This window comes from Lotus japonicus, chromosome 4 (assembly GCF_012489685.1).
Source record: "Lotus japonicus ecotype B-129 chromosome 4, LjGifu_v1.2".
Classification (NCBI taxonomy): domain Eukaryota; kingdom Viridiplantae; phylum Streptophyta; class Magnoliopsida; order Fabales; family Fabaceae; genus Lotus; species Lotus japonicus.
The window spans coordinates 22763918-22774640 of record NC_080044.1 but is presented as its reverse complement, the minus strand read 5'-3'; positions in this window follow the sequence as shown (position 1 = coordinate 22774640).

The window sequence follows — 10723 nt, the reverse complement described above, 5'->3', positions numbered from 1 at the left end:
TTGAAGAGTTCTTATTATATTATGGATATGAGTTGTGGTGAAAAGTGCTGAGTTTTTATGGAATGATTGGTTATTTGGGAATGTCCCATGGATGTGTGAATAAAGGGAATGGAAGAAAAATTTTACTTGAAAACCCTAGGGGCCTTTGAAGGCCTCGGCCAAGCCCTATTTCGTGGGGGTTTTGGTGATTCCTTTCCTTTGTTTGTTACACAAGCCACGGTGAACGTTCCTAGGTAACTTGTTAAGTAAGTTATGTGTGGTTGTGATTGTTTAGTGATATGGGTCGCTCACCTAGCTGTAATTCCCATGTTACCCTCGAGAATTTAATTGTGTTTGTGGAAGTGTAAACCTTGAGATGAGTAAGTAAAAGACATAAGTTGACTTGACCTAGAGCCTTAATCTTAAGAAGTGATTTGACTCGCTTGCAAGATGTTGTGAATAAACTTTTGGACATAGGTCTAGTAAGACTATGGACCATGAGAACGATGGTACCTTGCACGCGAGGGAGATTTTTGGGGTCGACTGCGGTCACCCGTGAACTTTGTGGGCCGGTGTGGCTCACGTGATTTGGTTGACTGCGGTCACCGTGAACTTTTGTGGATCATTGCGGCTCCACGTGATTTGGTTGACTGCGGTCACCGTGATAACCGTGCCTCTGCGGAAGCACGAAGATGGCCATGGAAGGTTTGGTGGGTTGTGTGAAGTGAGGAACCGATAGATGACTAACTAACATCTTAAACCCTAATGTGAAAGAGATAATTATTTTAATTCTGGAAGTTGCTTCATTATATCTATTGTATTATGTGTTTTCTTTTAGACCTGACCCTTGCTGTTTGTTTATGTGTTTATTTGGGGGGGGGGGGGTAGATGGCGTCGACGACAACGACGTTCGTGCATCGCTGGATGCTGAGACTTGATGGGGAGCTAGACGATCGGGCCTGGAGAGCCGACTCCTCCGGGATCCGAAGAGTTTATGTCGGGGATGTTAGCTTTATAGGGATGGACCGGGACGGCAATATAGTGGAGGTTCGCACGGTTGAAGGGGGTATCCTTGACATGCCCTATCCACCTCCTAGGTTCCTTCTACCTGAGGTCGAGGGGGTCGGGGAGACACCTGCAGAGACTAAGCCCGAGACACCTGCTGAGTTCGTGCCCCAAGCCGGGTCTGACGCTTCGGTTACGGGACGACGACGCTATGGTGGAGGCGCCAGATTTATACACAACAACTTGGTGGGGCCGAGACCCAAAAAGAGAAGACAGGTGGTAGAAGATGAGAAGCCAAAGGATGAACCTGCCGAGCGACCGTGACACTGATGACTGGACTGGGAACCCTATGAGCGAGCGTTCTTTTGGAACTTCATTTTATTTTGTTAAAGTTTTATGAGAACTTGAGTAACTGATGTAAACTGTTTACTTCCGCCGTGGTTTTTCCATACGTGGGTGTGGACACGGTTTTCTTTATTTACTTGCAGTTGATTTTATAACAATTGATGTTCTATCCGTTTATGAGAGTAGCGCAAAACGTATTTCATTAACCCGTTGTTTATGGTTATGTTATGAATCGGAAAATACTAATGTGATTTCTAACAATGGTATTCAAGAGCTTTCAAAAGTGAAAATGATCTTTATCACCTATTCAAGAGTAATAAATGAATCGGCGAAAATTTTTGTGAAAAATTGGTTACTGTGTGACACTCGAGAAATCGGGGTGTTACATTAGATCTGTAAATCCTTTAGGTTGTTCAACATAAACTTCTTCACTCAGATAGCCATTCAGAAAAGCACTCTTCACATCCATCTGATAGAGTCTGAACTTCAAGAGACAAGCAACACCTAACAAGAGTCTTATAGATTCCAGTCTAGCTACTGGAGCAAAAGTCTCATCAAAATCAACTCCTTCTATCTGAGTATATCCTTGGGCAACAAGCCTTGCTTTATTCCTTGTGACTGTTCCAGTTTCATCTGATTTGTTCTTGAAGATCCACTTGGTGCCTATGATGTTTAGTTCTTCAGGCCTAGGCACTAACTCCCACACTTCATTTCTCCTGAACTGCTCTAGCTCCTCTTGCATAGCATTTATCCAGTATTCATCAGTGAGAGCTTCATTGAAATTCTTGGGTTCTATCTTAGAGATGAAACAACCGTGAGCAATCATACTTCTGGATCTGGTAGTCACCCCTTCTAGAAGATTACCAATAATGTTTTCTTCAGGATTATTCTTCTGAACCCTGATTGATGGAGCTTTGTTTGATGGGATGTATTTGTCTTCCTTTTCATCAGCACTTGTCTATGAATCATTGTCGAAGGCGGTGGCTGGAGCATCGCTGGAACATCAGCATCATCATCATCTTCATTCAAATCTGCTTCTTCCTTCTTGCTTGGTTCATCATCCACAGCCACATTCACAGATTCCATCATGGTCCTTGTGCGAGAATTAAAAACTCTGTAAGCTTTGTTGTTCATAGAATACCCCATGAAAATCCCTTCATCACTTGTTGGATCAAGCTTCCTCCTAGGATCACGATCTGCAAGGATATAGCATTTACATCCAAATATAAGAAAGTATTTTACAGAAGGCTTTCTACCTTTCCATAGCTCATATTGTTTAGAGGATGTCCCTGCCCTGATGGTGACTCTGTTGTGTATGTAACAGGCAGTACTCATAGCTTCAGCCCAAAACTGGTGTGAAATCTTCTTAGCATGTAACATTACTCTAGCTGATTCCTGGAGAGTTCAATTTTTTCTTTCAACAATTCCATTCTGCTGTGGAGTGATGGGGGCAGAAAAATCATGGCTAATACCTTCTATTCCACAGAACTCCAAGAATTTTGAATTCTCAAAATCCCTTCCATGATCACTTCTGATTCTCACAATCACACAGTCCTTCTCATTCTGAAGTCTCAAACATAGGTTCTTGAATATTTCAAAAGTCTCTGATTTTTCTCTCATAAATTCAACCCCTGTATACCTTGAAAAGTCATCTACACAGACAAACACATACCTTTTTCCTCCCAAGCTTTCAACCTGCATGGGACCCATGAGATCCATGTGAAGCAATTCCAGAACCTTTGTCGTGGTCTGATGCTGAAGCATCTTGTGTGGCATTTTCGTTTGCTTACCAATCTGACATTCTCCACATAGCTTTCCTTCTCCCAACCTTTGTCGTGGTCTGATGCTGGAGCATCTTGGAGCATCCTTTTGCATGCTCCTGTAGTTGAGATGTCCTAGTCTTTGATGCCATACATTCACCTCATCTTCTTTGGTTAACAAACATCTAGAAACATGAGCTTTTTCTTCTGATGTCCACATATAACAGTTGTCTTTTGATCTGTTTCCTCTCATCACAATTTTGTCCTCATCTGTGGTCACAACACATTCTATTTTATTGAACTTCACATCATGACCTTGGTCACACAGTTGGCTTATGCTGATCAGATTTGCAGTTAAACCATTGACAACACATTATTCCGGTTAGGAGATTCTGTGCTAACAAGCTTTCCTACTCCCTTGATCTTTCCTTTAGCTCCATCTCCAAAGGTAACATAGTTGGTTGAGTGACTTCTGATGTCTTGTAAAAAACTCTTGTTCCCTGTCATGTGCTTTGAGCAGCCACTATCAAAATACCAGTCTTCCTTTGATGATGCTCTGAAAGATGTGTAGGCTACCTGACATTTGATTTCACCCTTGGGCTTCCATTGCTGCCTCATCTGAATAGGCTTTGTAGACTTGATATTATTGTGCATCTGAGGATAGCCATATAACTTGAAGTAGTAGGGCTTTATATGACCATTCCTACCACAGTAGTGGCACTTCCAAGGCACAATTTTGCCAAACTTAAGCTGAGGGTTCACATGCTGAGGCACATGTCGAGACAATGGGTCTGACAACTGATAATTCCTAGGCTTCTTGAATTCAGTTTGTTTTATAGCAGAAACAAATTTCTTTGATCCTTTCTGATCTTCTTTGTTAGATGTCCTGTAGTCAAAGCCAATTCCCTTCAAACTCCCTCCTTGCTTGCTGGTTTCTTTCAGAATTTCATCAAGCATATCAGAACCACTGTTCATCATTCTAACAGATTTGTGAGTAGCTTCAAGCTTTCTTGTCAAAGTTGCCACTTCCATAACATCAGCATTATTAAACTTACTTTGCCATTCCTCCAGATCTTCCTTCAACTTTGTGCTGAGCTCTTTTAGCCTTTCATTATGAGAGACAAGTTGTTCTATCTCACTTTGCTTTTCTCTCACAAGTTTACATGCTTCTTCCCACTTGATATGTAGCAGCTTGTAAGTCTTAGCCAGTTCCTCATTTGTAATGTCCTTATCACTTGTATCAGACTCATAGATGGTTCCAGATAAAGCATTGACTTTGTTTGCAGATATCTCCTCCTCATCTTCAGTGTCTTCATCTGACCAAGTTACCATCATACCTTTCTTCTGCTTCTTTAGATAGGTGGCACATTCAGACCTGATATGGCCATATCTTTCATATTCATGACACTGCACTCCTTTATTCTGACCAGATCTTTCTTCTTCTTTGGTCTTCCTCTGTGAATTAGAAAACTTGGGTTTGTTGTCGAACTTCATGTCCTGGACATTAGGCCTGGTTCTTTTGTCAATCTTTCTCAATGCTCTGCTGAATTTTTTCTCTAGCATAGCCAGAGCCTCAGAAAGATTTTCACCCTCACAGTCTTCATCATCACCTTCATCAGTGTTTGACACAAGAGCAATACTCTTATTCTTCTTTTCAGACTTCCCACTCAGTTTCAACTCAAATGTCTGCAAAGAGCCAATAAGTTCATCAACCTTCATGTTTTCAATGTCTTGAGCCTCCTCAATCGCAGTGACTTTCATAGAAAATTTCTGAGGAAGAGATCTCAAGATCTTCCTTACAAGCTTCTCATCTGACATAGGTTCTCCCAAAGCAAATGAAGCATTAGACAAGTCACGGACACGTATGTGGAATTCTGAGATAGTCTCTTCTTCAGTCATCGTCAAATTTTCAAATTGAGTAGTGAGCATCTGAAGTCTTGACATCCTTACTCGAGTAGTTCCTTCATGTGCAGTCTTCAGAATTTCCCAAGTATCCTTTGCCACAGTACACATATTGATCAGCCTAAACATATTCTTGTCAACTCCATTAAAGATAGCATTTAGAACCTTTGAGTTTCCAAGAGCAGCTTCATCTTCAACACTGGTCCATTCCTCTTCAGGTTTCTCCACAACAGTAGTACAGGTGACTTCAACCTCAGCCTTAGTGGGGTGCTTCCAACCCTTGACAATAGCTTTCCAAGTCTTGTTGTCAATTGACTTGAGAAAGGCTATCATGCGAACCTTCCAGTAGTCATAGTTAGTACCATCCAGAATGGGTGGTCTATTGATTGATCCTCCCTCCTTGTTATCCATGAGAACTTGAATAAAACTCCCGGGAGCTCACCCAAACAGAACAGGGTGCCTGCTCTGATGTCAATTGTAATTCAGGTTCCCTGTAGTACGAATGTCCTGCACGATGCTAGGACAATAGGTTCGACAATCGCTTAACAGTAAAAATAGAACTTAAACCAGAAACAACAAAACACAAGAATTGTTAACCCAGTTCAGTGAAAAACTTTCACCTACATCTGGAGGGTTTGCACCCAAAGAAAGGAAATCCACTATCTCAAGATTCAGGAATTACAGACACTCATGAACACAATAGTTCATAGTTCACTTCCTAATCTACCCAGTGTATTTCTACTTAGAACCTCAACCTAAGTATGAGAGCCCCTCTCACTTTCTCTCAATCACTGCCACAGTGATTGGTGAATACAACGAACAATCAGATTTTGAATGTAATCAAACACACATAACCCTTCTTTGCTTTATAGAATCAGTGAGCAAAGAGGATTCACAACTAACAAAGGACAAAGCACAAACACAAATCCTAAAACACTTGATCTCTCTCTCTTAGCTTCCGTCATCTTCAAGTTTTAGGTCTTCATCCTTTTATAGACTTCAGCAGCGGTAGCATGGGCTCTAGGGTTAGCATGGGCTGAAGAAACAAATTGCAGCAACAGCAATTCAAAACGCAATCTTGATAGATTCAGTTTACTTATTGCACAAGTAAAGATAGAAACCAATCTTTTAACAAAGATTGTTTCAACAAATAACAACCCATAATTAAAACCCTTCTAGAATAGCTACTTGCACCTTATGTAACTAGAAAACATATCTTCAGATAATCTTCAGAGGGCCCACAATAGAAACTCAAGCTAAGGACTGATGCCCTAGCTTCACGGATTCAGATGCCACGACATTTGCCTCGACAATCGGTTGTTTTGACAAAATGCAAGAGAACATGTACCAACAATGGCTATGGAATCCATACAAGAAAAGAAGGATAAAACCTGGAACATGGACTTGGAGAATGCTTCTCCTCAAGCTCCAGAGCCTAACCCTACTTCTAACTTATTTAGGAATGTATAGAAATGACAAAAGTTACAAAAGAAATGACAAAAAGCCTATTTATAGCAAACAGGTCGAGTCTGGGCGCTCAGGCGCCAATTAAGTATGCCTGAGCGCCAATTCCAAGTGGAAAAAGCAGCTTCTGGAGGTAATTGGCGCTCAGGCGCTCAACAGGAGCGCTCAGGCGCCAATTCCTCTCTAGCATGATGAAAACAACGAACCAATTGGCGCACGAGCGCCTGAGCGCTCTCTACAAGCTAGCAAGCCTCTTGACCTTCTTCTTAACTCCCCTTTAAGCCTCCCTTCAATTTTCCAAGCCTTTTGGCCTTCTTTCTTCAGCAGTTTCAGACCTGGTTACTTAGGAACAAAGCAAGGAAAAATATCTAGGAACTCCAAGAGATTATTAGCACAAAAGACCCTTAATTCAAGTAGAAAAGATATGCAAGTCCTAAACTTACTTAAAATGCAAGAAAGGTCCTTATAAAACTATAAAATTACCAAAACAAAGTAAAAACACAAATAAAGATAAAAATGCATGAGAATGCATGAAACACTACATGAGACTCAACAAAAGACTAAAAACTAACAAAGAAATGACCCTAAAAACACTACTAAAATAAGGTCATCAGGAAGCGGGAGTGGCGCATTAAATAAAAATCATGACAGTTGATTGGATTAAATTCAATTTGACAGGCTTTATTGCGGTTCGAGGGGACGTTTCGAGGACAGCGATTGGGATCCTGCAGATTCGCTGGCCTTTGAACTTCTTCAGTACATTACAAATGGCTTACACGCGTCAGGCAACCATGATTCACGGTGATCACGACTGGAATAGGGCGAGGGAGCCAAGCGCCGTCGCCGCAAGCTTACCAGTGGACTTATGGACTCGGAGGGGCTCGTGAAGGGACTTGTTGTTAGATTACCCCTTCTATACTTGCTGCTAGGAATAGAGGAAGGGTTGGGGTTTGTTGGCCTGAATTGTATGCTTAGTGCTTCTAGCAAATGTTTAGGTTATCAAGGAATTGAACCTATCTTTTGATTAGGAAGGGTTTTCTTTACGAGACATCGATAGATCACTAACTAGGCTAGAACATCAAGGAGAGACTCCGGATTTATTGAATAGGAAGGTTTTCTAAAACTGAATTAGTTGAGCAAGAACCCAAGGCAATCTCATCACTGATTTTCACACACTTTATCACTTGTTCAATTGTCTTTTACATGACCTAGGAAACAATCAACCTTTAAAACTGAACTTTACTTGCTTTTCAACCTTGAACTTGATTCTTAAACTGAATTTGCAATCTAATTCCCTGTGGTTCGATAATTTAAAACCGGGTAGATTCTGTACACTTGCAGATTGACCAACAGATTCTCACATCGCAATCCTCTCACATTAGGTACTATACCCTATCTCTATGTTCTTAGGATAGAACACTTACCTCAAGTGCTTTCCTTCCTAGCTTTTAGCTCCTCGTAATGAAATCAACATGGTGTTCTTCACCTTCACAACAATCACTCATTAAATCAATAGTCTTATACATATACATATTATTAGCCATACTTAGTAACTAAACAAGGTTTCTAGCATCAACAAGGCTCTAGGTCGACGGTTGGTCTCTAGGTCTTTATTCTAAGAATGACAAGCTTCAAGATTAGAGAGTCTAAACTCAAGACAACAACCTGATTGAAAACACTCACTCAAAACCAAATCTTTAAAACTCTTAATGGAGTAAAACCCGCACTTTAAAACCTCTTTCATTTTCCTTAAGTTCTTTTAGTGGAAATAACCTTTCATAAAACTCTTCTACCATCTCTTCTACTCTTTAAACCTCATTTTAAACCTAGGTTTTTCTTAACTTTAAACACACTCTAAGAGAGTTCATTAGCCCAACAACAACATTATCAAAGCTTAAACACCAAAACCCAAACTTTGTTAACTCTTCAAAATCAAGACTTAACCTTTTTGAAAACTAAATACATGGTTTGAAAGCTCTTTTCATGGGCTACAACTTATACAAAATCACTTTATTCAAAGCTCAAGTTCAAAATGTACTAACATCAAAATCTCCACATTTTCCAAAACCATTTTCATTTCCATAAAGCCAAGGTGAAGCTCAACAACATTAACAAAACCAACATAACCTTTTGAATGACTTAGAAGGGAAAGATTACTCCTTTTAGGAAAAAGAAACCATCACCATGAAGCTCACCTCGAATGCTAACTCTTTTGTGAAGGAATGGAAAACAAAAGATGATTTCTTGGTGGTGTTTAGAGATGATGAAGATCAAGTTCAGTTTTTGGTAAGAAAAGATGAAGATGTTGTTCACTCTCTCTCTCTCCCTCTAACTTATCTCCTACTCTTCTCTCTAAAGTCCTCTCATTTCCTTTACGTTGGTTCAGAAATCTGATGGGAAGCCCTTATGACCAGGTGCTGGACAACTCCCAAGGTGAAAGGATGGCTTGTACTTGTGGTTTTGGTCCGTTTTCCCATGCACACTACTTTTGACAAAGTCATCATGCTACTAGCCTTTTTTGTCTTGGTTCTGTAAGATCAAGGTTTGATCAGTGGTTGCATCTCTATGTTTTGATGATTACAATTAAGGTTTGTGATGATGAACAATTGTGGTACCCTAACGTTTGTCTTTTTAAGTTGTGACAAACATGACAAACAGGTTCTGAATCTGACCCAAGCCTATTCGTTCAGAAGAAGAAGAACCAAGGGTTACTAAAAAGAGAGCTATTTAATCTACCATGTTCGTTCTGAACAGTGGAAAATACTTCAGAAGCTCTGAAGATGGAAGCTCTCAAGAAGTTCTGAAGAACTCAAGTCAGAAGTTCTGAAGACCAGATGTTCCAGTGGAACGGTCCAGAAGCAGAAGACTCAAGTTCTGAAGACTTACAAGAAGTTGGTTCTGAAGACCCAAGCTATTCTAGCTCTGACGATCAGAAGTTCTGAGGAACTTGTTCAGAAGTAGAAGTTGCATGGTCAGAAGAATCCAAGCTTCAATCTGACGATGATCAGAAGCTTCATCAACGTTCATCTGAAGCTCCTTCATCACAAGTCAACTGGTGAAAGGACAGGTCGCTATCACAGTACAACGTCGTACAAGTCTCAGTCTGTCCGCCACCTACCTTGTACAGCCTAACAGTCTGATATTACAGAATTGCCACTCCAACGGATAAAACCCTAGCAACGGCTACATCACAAGTCTTGGAGTATATAAAGGCTGAAGAAAGAAGAAAGAGGCTAAGAAACTTTGCTGAAAATATTCAACACATACGAACTATTCTCTCAGCATTATTTCTTCACTGCTCTTAAACTTCTGAGTTTTCTATTCGCTTGTTAGAAGCACTTATTGTAAACCCGAAACCTTTTACATCACATTGTAAAGTTCATCAAGAGACCAAGGTTGGTCGGATCTTGAGAGGACTGAATCAAGGCTGATTCAGTTGTTAGCTAGTCTTAAGAGGATCGGTAGATCAGCTTCTTAAGAGAATACTAGTGTGAAAATCAGTGAATTGTTAGACACTTAGCAGGCTGCAAAGTGCAGTTGTAACACTCATTGATTTTAGTGGATTGCCTTCATCAGAAGAAGGAAGAAATCATCGTTACAGGTGGACTGGATTAGCTTGAGCTTTTATCTCAAGTGAATCAGGATAAAATACTTGCGTGCTTTACTTCCTATCATTCAGCACTTAGCTTTTATCTTTGAGTTTTGAAAAAGCTCAAAAATATACCCGTGATTCAAAAACTCTATTCAAACCCCCCCTTCTAGTGTTTTTCGCACCTTCAATTGGCATCAGAGCTCCGGTTTTGATTTTAACACCTAACAGTGTTCAGTGATCCAGAACCTTGTGTGAAAAACAAAATGGCCCAAGCCAATACTTACGCTGACAACAACAACAACAACAATCAACTCAGAGCACCAATCTTTGATGGTGAAAAGTTTGAGTACTGGAAAGATAGAATAGAATGTTATTTCCTTGGCACTGACCTAGATCTCTGGGATATGGTCATTGAAGGCTATACTGAACCAGTAGATGCTTCAGGAGTGAAGATACCCCGTTCTGAAATGACTGACGCTCAGAAGAAGCGTTTCAAGGATCATCACAAGGCGAAGTCTATGCTATTCAGCTCAATGTCATATATTGAGTATGAGAAGATCTCTGAAAAAGAAACTGCTAAATCCATCTTTGACTCCTTGGTCATGACGCATGAAGGAAATGAAGAGGTCAAGGAAACCAAGGCTCTTGCTCTCATACAACAATATGAGCAGTTTAA